The sequence below is a fragment of the Haemaphysalis longicornis genome, unplaced genomic scaffold (assembly GCF_048455015.1).
Source record: "Haemaphysalis longicornis isolate Haplotype H1 unplaced genomic scaffold, Haemaphysalis longicornis Haplotype H1 scaffold_37, whole genome shotgun sequence".
NCBI classification, from domain to species: domain Eukaryota; kingdom Metazoa; phylum Arthropoda; class Arachnida; order Ixodida; family Ixodidae; genus Haemaphysalis; species Haemaphysalis longicornis.
The window spans coordinates 2,616,000-2,628,213 of record NW_027526355.1 but is presented as its reverse complement, the minus strand read 5'-3'; the positions used below and the strand labels follow the sequence as shown (position 1 = coordinate 2,628,213).

The 12,214-nt window shown below is 51.1% G+C and overlaps 1 long non-coding RNA gene across 1 annotated transcript in view; it reads right to left on the bottom strand.

Moving 5' to 3' along the window:
• Nucleotides 1-361: 361 nt before the first annotated feature.
• LOC144177993 (uncharacterized) overlaps nucleotides 362-12,214 on the bottom strand; it is a 140,723-nt gene continuing 128,870 nt past the window's right edge. The window contains exon 5 of the long non-coding RNA XR_013323907.1: nucleotides 362-676. This is a non-coding gene — a long non-coding RNA (uncharacterized LOC144177993). The remainder of the gene's footprint in view (nucleotides 677-12,214) is intronic.

The window sequence follows — 12,214 nt, the reverse complement described above, 5'->3', positions numbered from 1 at the left end:
TGGGACAGCGTGACTGTAAGTTCTCGTTATTTTTTTTCCGTCGTCCACTTCTCTCATTCTTTTGCTGCCCACCATACATAACCCACCATACATAAACTCTTCCTTCTCTTGCCCTGCCGTCGCCGTTGCTACATTTTATGCATATATATCTCCCCAAAACCAACTTATTCTGTACACTGAAGAAAGGAAGTCCTCTTCCTGATACATCAGAAAACTTTTATTTTTATTTTTAATGTTTTTCTTATTTGTCTCTGTTTCTTACCTTATTTTTTCGCGCTCTGTGTGAGGTTTTAGACTATATATATAAATACATAAATGGACAGCAGTTGATGTGGTAAGCACCATGGTATTTATTTGGCGTTGGTATTGGTGTATAAGCGAGGGTGGTAGCTTATAAACCCACATTGCTTGCTGCATTTAGAAAATTAGAAGCCTGTCCAGTTTGGCAAGTGGGCGGAACACCAATCTGGGATGGGAACCGTGACGGGCGGTATGATCGGCCGCTTTGTTGGCTTTGGTCCACACGTTGCTTCATCATCTTCAAAATCATAGCAGTCAGGCATGAAGGCGTCAACCATACATTCTCCGCAGAATTTTTTATATGCGTCTATGCACTCTCCGGGAACAGTTTTATTTACAACGCCGGCCTTCACTAGTAGAACGCATTGTGGCCTTCCTGAAATAAGTAAAGAAGTTATTGTGGTTGCTGAAATAACTCTGCGTAACTCAAGCCGCAGGCTTACGTAAAATGACCAAGGCTAATTTAGCCCACCCATAACCGCAGGGGGAACAGATGCTGAAATCCATTTGGAGCCATTCCACTGTACGACGCGGATGAAAAGCGAAATTGTATAAAATATACTTCGCACAGATAATTACAGGGAAATAGAGAGAAAATATATTGAGTCGAATTTAAGGCTATTTAGGTATCAAAATGCGCTAATGGCAAGAAATACGACTTTTTGAATATCTATTAACATTAAAAGGACCATTTTTATCGTAGCATGCAAACGTAGGGCTGTTAGTCTCCGTCCCACAAACACCCAACACTTGACAACTATTGATAATATAAGTCATTATAGACGATGCATTAGTAGCAAGCAGTCGGGAATTCTATAACATTTGCAACTTCAGTGTAATTCCCTAACTATAAAAAGTAAATAAAATCCGCCGCTATAAAATAGTCATCTTAGTGGCCTATTTTCATCTGATTGTTTTTGGTGAAGGCTCGATAAAACGAGTTACAGCTGTTTGCATCTGAACAACCGCTAAAACACTGACGTTGTAGCAAGGCGGTTTTGCACATCAGAACAAAAATTAGGCGGACCGTAGCCAATTACCATCACGTTATCGGACCGCTTCATTATGCCAGTCAATCAGCAGGAAGAAAATTGTCAGCGTATCTGAGATACTTTGTTTCTGTGATTCTAAGTTCAATGACAGAGGACAGCACGCCTTGCTCGTACCACCTTTTCTCCCCCCCAATCACGTAGTGGTTCTCGTCTCCGGAGCAATATTATAAGCGATGCAGTAAAAGATGCACAATTTTATCAACATTTCCCCCATTTTTATTTCTGATGCGTCATCGTTTGGTGAGTTTCGTGGTCATTGTCCTTACAGCAGCGCTAGAAGCATCCTTTTAAGTGAACACTTCTAATATCGCGAACGTGAAACATCACTTTTCAAGTGCTTTATATCTATTATCTGTTTGTTACACAAAGCTAACCTCGCTTCGGCTATTAAGTGACTATTGTTGCTATCGCCTATGAAGGTATGGTATGCCTAAATTAAATCATCCTACTCAGGTCCTACTCCAGGTCGAAGGCCTGACCCACTGACCTCAAACTACTCCTGTCCTGCACTGCTCGAGTCTATAGTTTACCCAGATTTTTTCCGGCCTTCACCAAGCTAATGGCCTTCCCCTTCTAGACCCATCTCTTGGAATTCAATCTGTTACCCCAACTGTCCACCGGTAGTCCGTTCGTCTCTCTACATGGCACCCCGATTCCACTTTTTCTTTTATTTGAACTATAATATCTCCTACTCTAGTTTCTTGTGTGATCCACGGAGCTCGTTTTTGGTCTGTCAATGTTACTCCTAACATTATTAGATCCATGACCAACCTATGTTTGCTTTCTATTTGTTTAGTAAGGCACCAAGTTTCAGCTCCATTTGTCATAGACGTCGGTGCGCACTACTTGTAGATTTTCATTTTGAGTCCCAGTCGTAGCTTACTTTTCGTTACTTGGAAGCGCTTACCTACCGCTGCCGAGCCGCTCCTTCTTCTCCTCCGGGTTTCTCTTTTGTGATTCGGATCAGCACGAACCATCTGTCCAAGGTAGCCATATTCTTTAATTTTTTCTAGCGTTTCGTTTCCTATGTTGAAGAAGATATTTTGGGGGGCTTGTTTCTCACTACTCTGAATTTATTGATATTTCTTTTAGCTCCATGCCCGCCTTTGTGATTGTAGTTCCTAAAGCATTGTATGCAGGTGTTCTGCAGTCTTACTCAGAAATGCTATGCCATTCGCAAACCTCAAAAGGCTCAACTATTCCCCGTTTATTTATTATCCTAATTTTACCTAGTGAAGTTTTTTAAATTATCATCCTTTTAGAAATAAGATTTACTAAAAAAAGGCGACTTTCAAAAGCATGCCCAGTATTTTCTTTTTGTCGAATGAGGTTCAAATTTCCTGCACGAAATGTTTGGTGAATAAGTATAAGGCACGCCACTGATTGGAGTAGTGTAGAACTCTTGTATTGAAGCGTTCTCGTTCAAGAATTGTTCGAGCTACTGGCGTTGCAGCTGAATCGAATGAGAGGCTTGGAAAGCGTCGCCATCACGGGAAGACGCCGTCCCGCGCAGGGCAGCGCCGAGAGCATCACTCATGCGGGGCCTGTTGTTCCTGAGCTGTTTGTGTAAGCGCTCACAAATATAAGGCGTGCCCTCGGGCACAGTAATGGACGCCACCATAGATGCGGCTGAAGCTACGGTCGACCTATTATAACTGCCTGGGATAAAGCACATTGGCGGCCAGGAGTTTGAAATCGCACTGAATTCAGCGTCTGCGGTACGGAAGGTTTTGCATTCGAACGGTTCGGAAATAGGGAGGAGCATTATCCTTCTTCAACTTGCGGAGAAGCAACGCACAACCATAGTAGTTTTTTTAATGGTTATCAATCCCGGTGAACTGGGCCCAGGTATGATTGATAACTGCGTGGAATATTCTTGAACGTGTATTCGTGCGTTTCCAGAAAGAAGCCGCCCTTAAAATCGAGCTGGAGGTACGTGGTCACAGCGGTAAAAATCGACAACCCCGTTCAATTTGTGTATGTATGTATACATTGTCACGTACTCACAAGCATGTGAACAAACTTTTAATTTGTGACATCCCAGCCAAGGTGACGACGACAACGAACGAGTGCTACCCGGAACGCATCATCATCAGTGTGTTGCTTTTGCAGATCGAGTGCTTCTCGGTCTAGAGTATTCTTCTCCGCAGCTTCTTCTAATAAAGCTCATCAACACCCCCAAACGCGCATGCTGTACGCAACATTGGTGGATGTTGCTGAGCACGACCAGCTCATGCAAAGGACCCCTTCGGCCAGCCCGGAACGGCCTCGCCCAGTCACCAAACCTGTCCATCGGGCCAGTCGTCGCCAACACGGACTGTCTCCAGAGTGCGGTTACCTTGACTTCACCGCACCTAGACGCCAAGCCCCATAACCCCAAGTAATGGCGCAACCACTTACCCCCAATGTAACTCTCCTACAGCCACGTACTCCGGCCATTTTTCAGGTTGAGGTGTTTGAGGACGTTGAGGACTGGCTGGAGCAGTTTTAGCAGGTCGCATCGTTCAACCTGTGGGACGCTCGTGAAAAGCTGCATTACTCGCTCGAACATGGTGCACGGACGGGGCTAGAGAACCATGAAGCGAGGTTATCTACTGGGTACAAATTTCGCCAGGAGCTGCTGGAGTCATTCGCCACCACCGAGCGCCGTGATCACCAGCCGCAGCAGCTCCCACCAAGCTATGTGTCAGTTGTTCGTCGTCACCCACCTGTACCGACTATTTCAGTGCCTCAACGGGTGCCCCAGACCGATTCCTGTACTCAGGGAGTGCACACGAGCCCGCATCCTCGGCCTCGAATGGAGACTTCAGCTGGAGGACAGATGCGGAAGTCCGACGTCGGGAGCACGAATAACAACCAGCCGGTATGTTTTCACTGTGGTGAAGCAGGCCATATCTACCGCCGCTGTCTGCAGCGCGAAATTAGGCTTTCCGGATTCGCTCCCACGGCTCCGCGGCCTAGCTTTAGGCAAAGACCCCCTGGTACCGAGGAATACCTTGCTGCGAGACTAGACCTTTCGCCGAGCCGTCGGCCAGATTTACCGTACACCGTGAACGACGTTTCCCCTAACCGTCGGAACTTCGGCGGGATACGGCGAGGCAGATCCCCGCGCCCTAGACGCGGAAACTAAAAGCAGCAACCTCTGGAGGCAGGGTTGCTCGTATCCTACCTACGCAGGACATTCAAAACCCCTCGACGTCTCCGACGGAAAGGATACCACAAAAATGTTTTTCGCCGAAGCTGGAAGCGCCGACCTCGTCATTGGTATAGATGGACATAAAGTGGTTTCTCTTTATGAAACAGGTGCAGACTACTCCATAATTAGTTAGACCCTTGCCTATCGGTTAAAAAAGGGAAGATGCCGTGGTCTGGACTTCAGATTCGATCTGCTAGAAGCCATTTATTGACTCCAGAAGAGACGTGTACCGCCAGAATCACCTGTGGTGACACTGATTTTGTCGGCAGTTTCGTGGTCCTCGTGGAGTTCTGCAAGGACCTTATTTTAGGAGTGGACTTTTTAAGAGAGTACAACGCTGTCATTGACATTGGTGAATGCCTAATTACAGTCTCGTCGAGCCACCGCCTACTACAACTCGCAGCATGCCGAGCGCCGTTGCGGGTTATCGACGACGACGTGAACATACCACCGCGGTCCTGCATGCTTGTTTCATTTCACTGCAACATGTTTAGCGCTGTTGACGGCATGGCAGAGCGAATTGATGTACTTTATGCCGTCATGACATCGCAGTTGCTCGAGGCGTGTTGCAATATCCGTTGGCCGTGCAGCATTGCTGCTTACGGACTACATCAATGAACGCCAAGATGTCGCCAAAGGCACGACAGTTACCTATTTCGAAGACATAGCTGATGGCGACGACTCCTTAGCGTTAGAGGCGCCGCACCTGGTTAAACCAGCTCCGATGCCTTCATTGATATCCACTCCGGCTTGCCTCTAATTGAAAAACACGCACTTCTCACGCGGCTAACGACCTTCAAGGACTGTTTCTCTTCGACATCTGGCGTCCGTCAAACTACGTTTACAAAACATCGCATCATTGTTGATAATAATGTGAGGCCACTTCGTCAAAACGCCTATCTTGTCTCTTCGAACGAACGGGACGCAATTCGCAGCCAAGGGGAGAAGATGTTGCGTGATGATGTCATCCAGCCTTCTCGAAGCCCGTGGGCATCGCCCATCGTTCTGGTGAAAAAGGAGGACGGCTCATTGTGATTTTGCGTTGATTACAGAAAGCTAAATCAAGCGACAAAGAAGGACGTGTACCCGTTGCCCCACATCAATGACTCCCTCTACGGGCTTCGTCATCCCGTTACTTTTCGTCGATAGATCTAAAGACCGGGTACTGGCAGATCGAGGTAGATAAGCGGGACCGCGAGAAAACAGCCTTCATAACGCCAGATAGACTTCATGAATTTAAAGTGCGCCCTTTCGGCTTGTGTTCGGCACCGGCAGCATTTGAACGAATGACGGACACTGTTCTCTCCGGTCTGAAGTGGCAGACGCGTCTACCATACCTTGACGACATTATCGTGTTCTCGTCAACCTTCGAAGAACACCTGAAGAGACTATCCTGTGTACTTCGCGCTGTAAGAGCAGCTGATCTCACACTTAATGCGGAAAAGTGTCATTTTGGGTACTAGGAACTACGCTTCTTGAGCCACGTTGTCAGCCACGCCGGCATCAAGCTCGATCCTGAGAAAGTATCCACCCTATCCAAGTTGCGACGCCTGCCGAGAAAAAGGGCGTACGGCGATTTTCAGGCTTATGCTCCTACTACCGGCGCTTCATCACAAACGTTTCTTACATCGTGGCTCCGCTAACAAGCCTCACCCGCAATGACATCGCCTTCGTTTGGACACCTGAGCCGCAGGCTGCTTTGGAGAACCTGCGGTGTCGCTTACATATGCCGCCTGTGCTCGACCATTTTGATGAAGATGCCGCCACCATAACCCATAGAGACGCCAGCAACGTTGGCCTTGGAGCAGTGCTGATTCAATAGCAAGATGGCGCGAAGAGAGGTGTCGCTTACGCAAGCCGAACACTGTCCTGCGCGCAGTCTAGCTATTCAGCTACAGAGAAGGAATGCCTGGCTGTTGTGTGGGTGGTCTTGAAGTTCCGGTGGTACCTCTACATCAGCCCATTTCGAGTTGTCAGCGACCACCACTCGCGTTGTTGGTTGGCCAGTTTTGAAAACCCTACTGGTCGCCTCTCCTGCTGAAGGCTCCACTTCAGGAGTTCGATATGACGGTTGTATTTAGGTCAGTCAAACAACATTCTGCCGCCGACTGCCTGCTTCGAGATCCAGTCGCCTTTCCTGTACCCCAAGATGATGACGACGCGGCGTTTCTTCGTGTCATCGACGCCACAACTTTGTCCGATCGGCTAGGAGGAGATGTTGAGTTGCAGCCACTTCTAAATTTTCTGGAAGGGCGAAATACGCTCAAGCCAAAGCTGTTCATACGTGGACTTGTTTTATTCCCGCGAGCGAGCTTTAGACAAGAAATACTACAGGCCTGCTACGACGACCCAATCGCTGGTCGTCGTGGCAGTCTACTACTGACCCAAGCTACTACTGGCCCAGACTTCCTTCGACAGTGAAGCAATACATCCGTACCTGCCGTGACTGCCAGCGGCGTAAAACACCGCCGGGACGCCCAGCCGGTTTACATCAACCTGTCCAAATGCCGGAAGCACCGTCTCAACAAATCGGCATGGACTTCTTGGGCCCTTTCCTACGTCTCATGCCGGCAACAAGTGAATACTTGTCTCCACGGACTATCTTACACGATACGGCAGAATAAAGGCCTACAGCGTTGCACAGCTCTCGACGTGGCCCATTTTTTCATCGAAAACATTGTTTTGCTCAATGGAGCTCCAACAATGGTGATTAGAAACAGGGGTACCAAATTCAACGCATACCTGGTGCGCGCCGTCAGGAACCTCACCGGTACTTCCCACCCAAAATAACAGCTTACCATCCACAGACAAACGGACTGATCGAAAGGATAAAGAAAACTCCTGCAGATATGCTGAGAATGTACATCGACGACCAACACAAGAGTTGGGACCAAGTTCTGCCATACGTGACTTGTGCCAACAATACAGCCAAGCAAGAAACCACGCGCATGACGCCATTCGCTCTTGTGTATGGTCGTGAGGCAGCCACAATGTTAGATGCCATGCTCCCTCACGACGAGGGGGGGGGGTGACGACACGACTGCGCAGGAGTTCTCCGAGCGCGCGGAAGAGGCGTGTCAGCTCACAAGACATGAAAGAAATCAGGCTACAACAGCTGCATTATGCTACTGCTTACAGTGCTCGCCACAGGCACGTCGCTTTCCAGCCTGGTGACAACGTGTGGGTATAGAGTCTGATCAGGCGAAGACGGCTATGCGAGAAGATCATAAAGCGCTACTTCGGGCCCTACAGAGTACTACATCAACTTAGCGACGTCACGTATGCAGTTACTCAGGCGGACAGCGTTTCCACAATGCGCCATCGTCGTCGTCCAAAGGTCGTCCACATAGTCTGCATGAACTAAACGTTCACGTACTGTTAAGTTCGGGCTCCTCATTTAATTAAGGAAAGCCGCCGGTGGCTCATGTTCGGCGTCGCGTACGCTGGTTGCGGCTATCCCGTGTCCCTTTCATGTAACCGCACGGACGCCAAGTTCGCAGCCGCGGAGAGTGTGTTTTGTTCCCGTCCTTTTGTGTGTCAAAAGACGGGGGCGATTAGCCTGAGTACCTCTGTCGCGTCGGAGGTGGCTGGGACATTCGGCATGACAAGCTGTCGAGAAGCTGAATGACGGTGTGTCTCATAGTGTCGAAAAGGCGCGCGGTGCATGTTTTTAAAAATTTGCAAAGCCGTCGCCGGGCGCTCTTCGATGACGGGTCGTTCGCCTCGACGACGGCCGCCTGGCCTGGCAGCGTCTCTTCCCATGGGCTGTTCAGGCGGGCGGCGGCGCCCCTTTAGCCTGGGAGGGGATTAGCAACGACTCCCTCTTTGTCCCGGCGCGCGCGCAGACAAGGCGCCAAGGCAAGGACGCAGGAAGAGGTTAGCCGCGCGAAGACCACTCCAAGCCGTTGGCTTGGCTTTTGAGCAGAAGCCGCCCGCTGAACTTAATGGTGTGTCCACTTTAGACCGCAGACGTCCTGTATTTGCGTGTCGGGTGCAACAGCGTGCATGGGAAACGTACTATGAGTGCATAAGAGAGAGGGTTGGGTCACATGACCGCAGGTGGGGACACATGTGTGATTGGCTGGTTCCTGTCGCCAATCAATGGTTTCTATTAATTGTTTGAATGGTTTTTCTCTCTTTCCTAAACGGCCCCTTTTTTGAGGCTGGTTTTTGGTATCAAAACTGGAGTGTTGGGTTTTGCCGGGGGTCGGTCGAGAGGGGATCTAATTCCGTATAAATCTCGGCCGAACAGGCTGCTGCTGTCAGAGTGACAATGTAACCGTCAGTCTGACCTGATGTAAACTTGGAGTAATGTAAACAGTGTAAATAAACCTAATATCCAGCAAGGAAGGCAGTCCTCATCCCACACCCGCTCCAAGCATCGGTCGTGGGTCATCGGAGCGAGTCGAGATCGTCCTCTCTGCTCGCCCATCAAAAGAACATCACTATTTCGTCTCCATCAGTTCGCCAAGAAGATGGATGGAGAGGTGAAATTTAACTGGCGCAGTCGGCAGGATGACCACGACCATGGGTTGGAGCTGGTGGGGCATTGCGGAGGGACCCCTTCAATGCAAGGTACGGCTCCGACCAGCAACGAGCCAGGCTCCAAGCATCACCGAGGCGGCACCTCAGCGGGAGGCCCCGTGAGCTCCGGCTCAGTGCGGCAGCAGCCGCGATACAACGGCAACGGGGCGACACCTCAGCGGGAGGCCTCGTGGGCTCCGGCCCAAAGCGGCGGAAGCCGCGGTTTCAACGAGGCGGCACCTCAGCGGGAGGCCTCGTGACCTCTGGCTTAGGGCGGCGGAAGCCGCGGTTTGACGAGGCGACACCTCGGTGGGAGACCTCGTGAGCTCCGGCACAGTGCGGCAGCAGCCGCAATTCAATGGCGACGGGGCGACACCTCAGCGGGAGGCCTCGTGGGCTCCGGCCCAGGGCGGCAGAAGTCGCGGTTTGACGAGGCGGCGCCTCAGCGGGAGGCCTCGTGGGCGGCGGAACGCGGTTGAACGAGGCGACACCTCAGTGGGAGGCCTCGTGAGCTCTGGCTCAAGGAGCACGGCCCCATCCCAGCGGCGAGAGCGGCGCATCGGGTCCACGAGCGGCTGCACCAGCGACACTGCGACCCGGCCGAACCCGGAGCGGGCACAGGTGGGCCCTGATGTGTTTTCTCCGGGTTCACCATGGCCACTATGCTAAAGGGATGTCGCGGCACCGGCCGGAAGGCTAGTGCCATTGTGCTCGAGATTGAGGAGTTGAGAGCGGAATTAGCTCTCAAAAATGCTCAGTACGCCTTAGAAAAAGCAAGGCTAGCGGGTAGTCGGGGCGCGGATAGCCCATCCGTATGGACGGCTGAGGAGCTCAGTGCTCAACTAGCCCAAGGAAGAGCGGAGATCGCTAATGAAAAGAAGCTTCGCAGGAGTGGTAAACTCGAAGTGGATACCAATATTTTCACAGTCTTTGTTCCATCATGGGCGTTTCGAATGCCGCACGATGAAGAGAGTGGGAATGCAGTTGAGGGGTTTGAAACCAGTCCAGTTGTTGAGAAACCCCTTGGCGTTCCCACTGCCACAGATGACATCACGGGATCTCGCGAGACAGCTGTCCCAGCTTCGGAAATTCTTTCTGTGGAGGTACGCAATGTACAGCTGTCTGTTGCCGAAGCAGCACAAGGAAGTGTTGAGAGTAACACCGCTCCATGCGCCGACATACAGTCCGCGGCCAAACGCGAGGAGCCCTTCGTGGATGAGCTAATGCAGAGATCTAGCGAAGCTGCAGAAAGCATGCTTATCTCGGAGGAGGCAGAGGAAGCGCAGGGGTTATGCAAGGGCAGCGGAACGGCGCGCCTAATCGTTGAGCTTCCGTGCGCAAAGCATGAATTTGCAGGCCACCCGCGGCGTCTTGCACGTGGGTCAATTCCGACGGGCCCAAGGACGCGGAAGGCGGCGGCAGGTGGGGCGGCGCAGGTGCGTCATCGTCGTACGCGCTACCGCCGAGTAGGGTGTTCCTTTTCCCCCGGGAGAACGGGACAGTGGGAGCCACCCCAGGGTTTGTTTACAATCAGCTGGTGGTGCATGAAACGGAATCAGCTTCTGTGCGACGGTCGGTGTGTGCCGCCGTAGAAAGGGGGGGGGTTGCGCTGAATAGTGTGCAGTGCTAGACAGAACGGGTCAGTGTTGTTTGCAGCACACTTAGTTGTTAGCGTATTTTTTTTCTCTAGGTGTGTAGAGATCGCTCAGATGAGGATTTCTGTTAGTTTTACCTGTACTGTCGTTCTTCCCGTTGTTGTTATTCTTTGGTGTGTGCGGGTGTTGGTTGCGTTCAGCTGTCGTAAGACGTGTCATTTGCAAGTAGCGCCGCTGGGTGGTTTTAACGCTGTCTTCTTGAGGAGTAGAGCCGCTGTTACAGCACGGTAGGGAGTTTACCTCTGGGTACAATGGCGAGCGCGTTCCTTTATTTGCGCTCATTGGCATGTGGTCATGGTGGGCCATGGAATGTGCAAGTAGGGCCCCTTGTGGCGCTTGTGTGCGAACTAGTGTTTGAAGTACTGAAAAATGAACTTTCAGTGCATCGCATGTGGACAGCAAGTGAACCGCAACCGGGATGAGCAATCTGGTGCATTCTGAAAGAACACGCGTCCGCGAGTGCGTGAAGAGACGCTGAACTTCCTTAGACGTTTTTTTATTTGTACAGGACTAGCCTCATTTTGTCCGTTTGGGTTTGTTCGGGTGTCTGTTCCTTTCCTTATGGTGAAAGAATGCTCCTGCATTCACGTAACATTTAAGAGTAAATGGTGTCCTTCATTCAGTTGTGAAGTTTGAACATTTATACCCTTCGTGGGGTTGGTTGCCTTTAATGGTAGAGGGTGCTACGAGTTCGTTCTTACGGGCCCTGTAGTTGAGCGCCTTCGTTTACTGTTTGATGTTGCGCAAGCAATGGCTAGGCCAAGGCACTGAGTATGCCGTGTTGTACCTGTTTTTGGTGCAGTTGGCCGGCGCGTTGTGCTGGTTGGGTTGGTGTGTACCGGGTTAATTTTGTATTGTTGTACTGTATTGTACTTTGTATTGTACTCGCGTAACGGCTTGAGTGTTTTTTTAGTTCTGGCTCTGCAGTAAGACATAACGTGCAGTGAGAGTTAATGTTGTACGTACAGCTAGTGTACGGATAACATTCTTAGTGCGGAGGTGTTAAGTTCGGGTTCCTCATTTAATTAAGGAAAGCCGCCGGTGGCTCATGTTCGGCGTCGCGTACGCTGGTTGCGGCTATCCCGTGTCCCTGTCATGTAACCGCACGGACGCCAAGTTCGGAGCCGCGGAGAGCGTGTTTTGTGCCCGTCCTGTTGTGTGTCAAAAGACGGAGGCGATTAGCCTGAGTACCTCTGTCGCGTCGGAGGTGGCTGGGTCATTCGGCATGACAAGCTGGCGAGAAGCTGAATGACGGTGTGTCTCATAGTGTCGAAAAGGCGCCCGGTGTAGGTTTTTGAGAATTTGCAAAGCCGTCGCCGGGCGCTCTTCGATGACGGGTCGTTCGCCTCGGCGACGGTCGCCTGGGATGGCAGCGTCTCTTCCCATGGGCTGTTCAGGCAGGCGGCGGCGCCCCTTTAGTCTGGGAGGGGATTAGCAACGACTCCCTCTTTGCCCCGGCGCGCGCGCAGACAAGGCGCCAAGGCGAG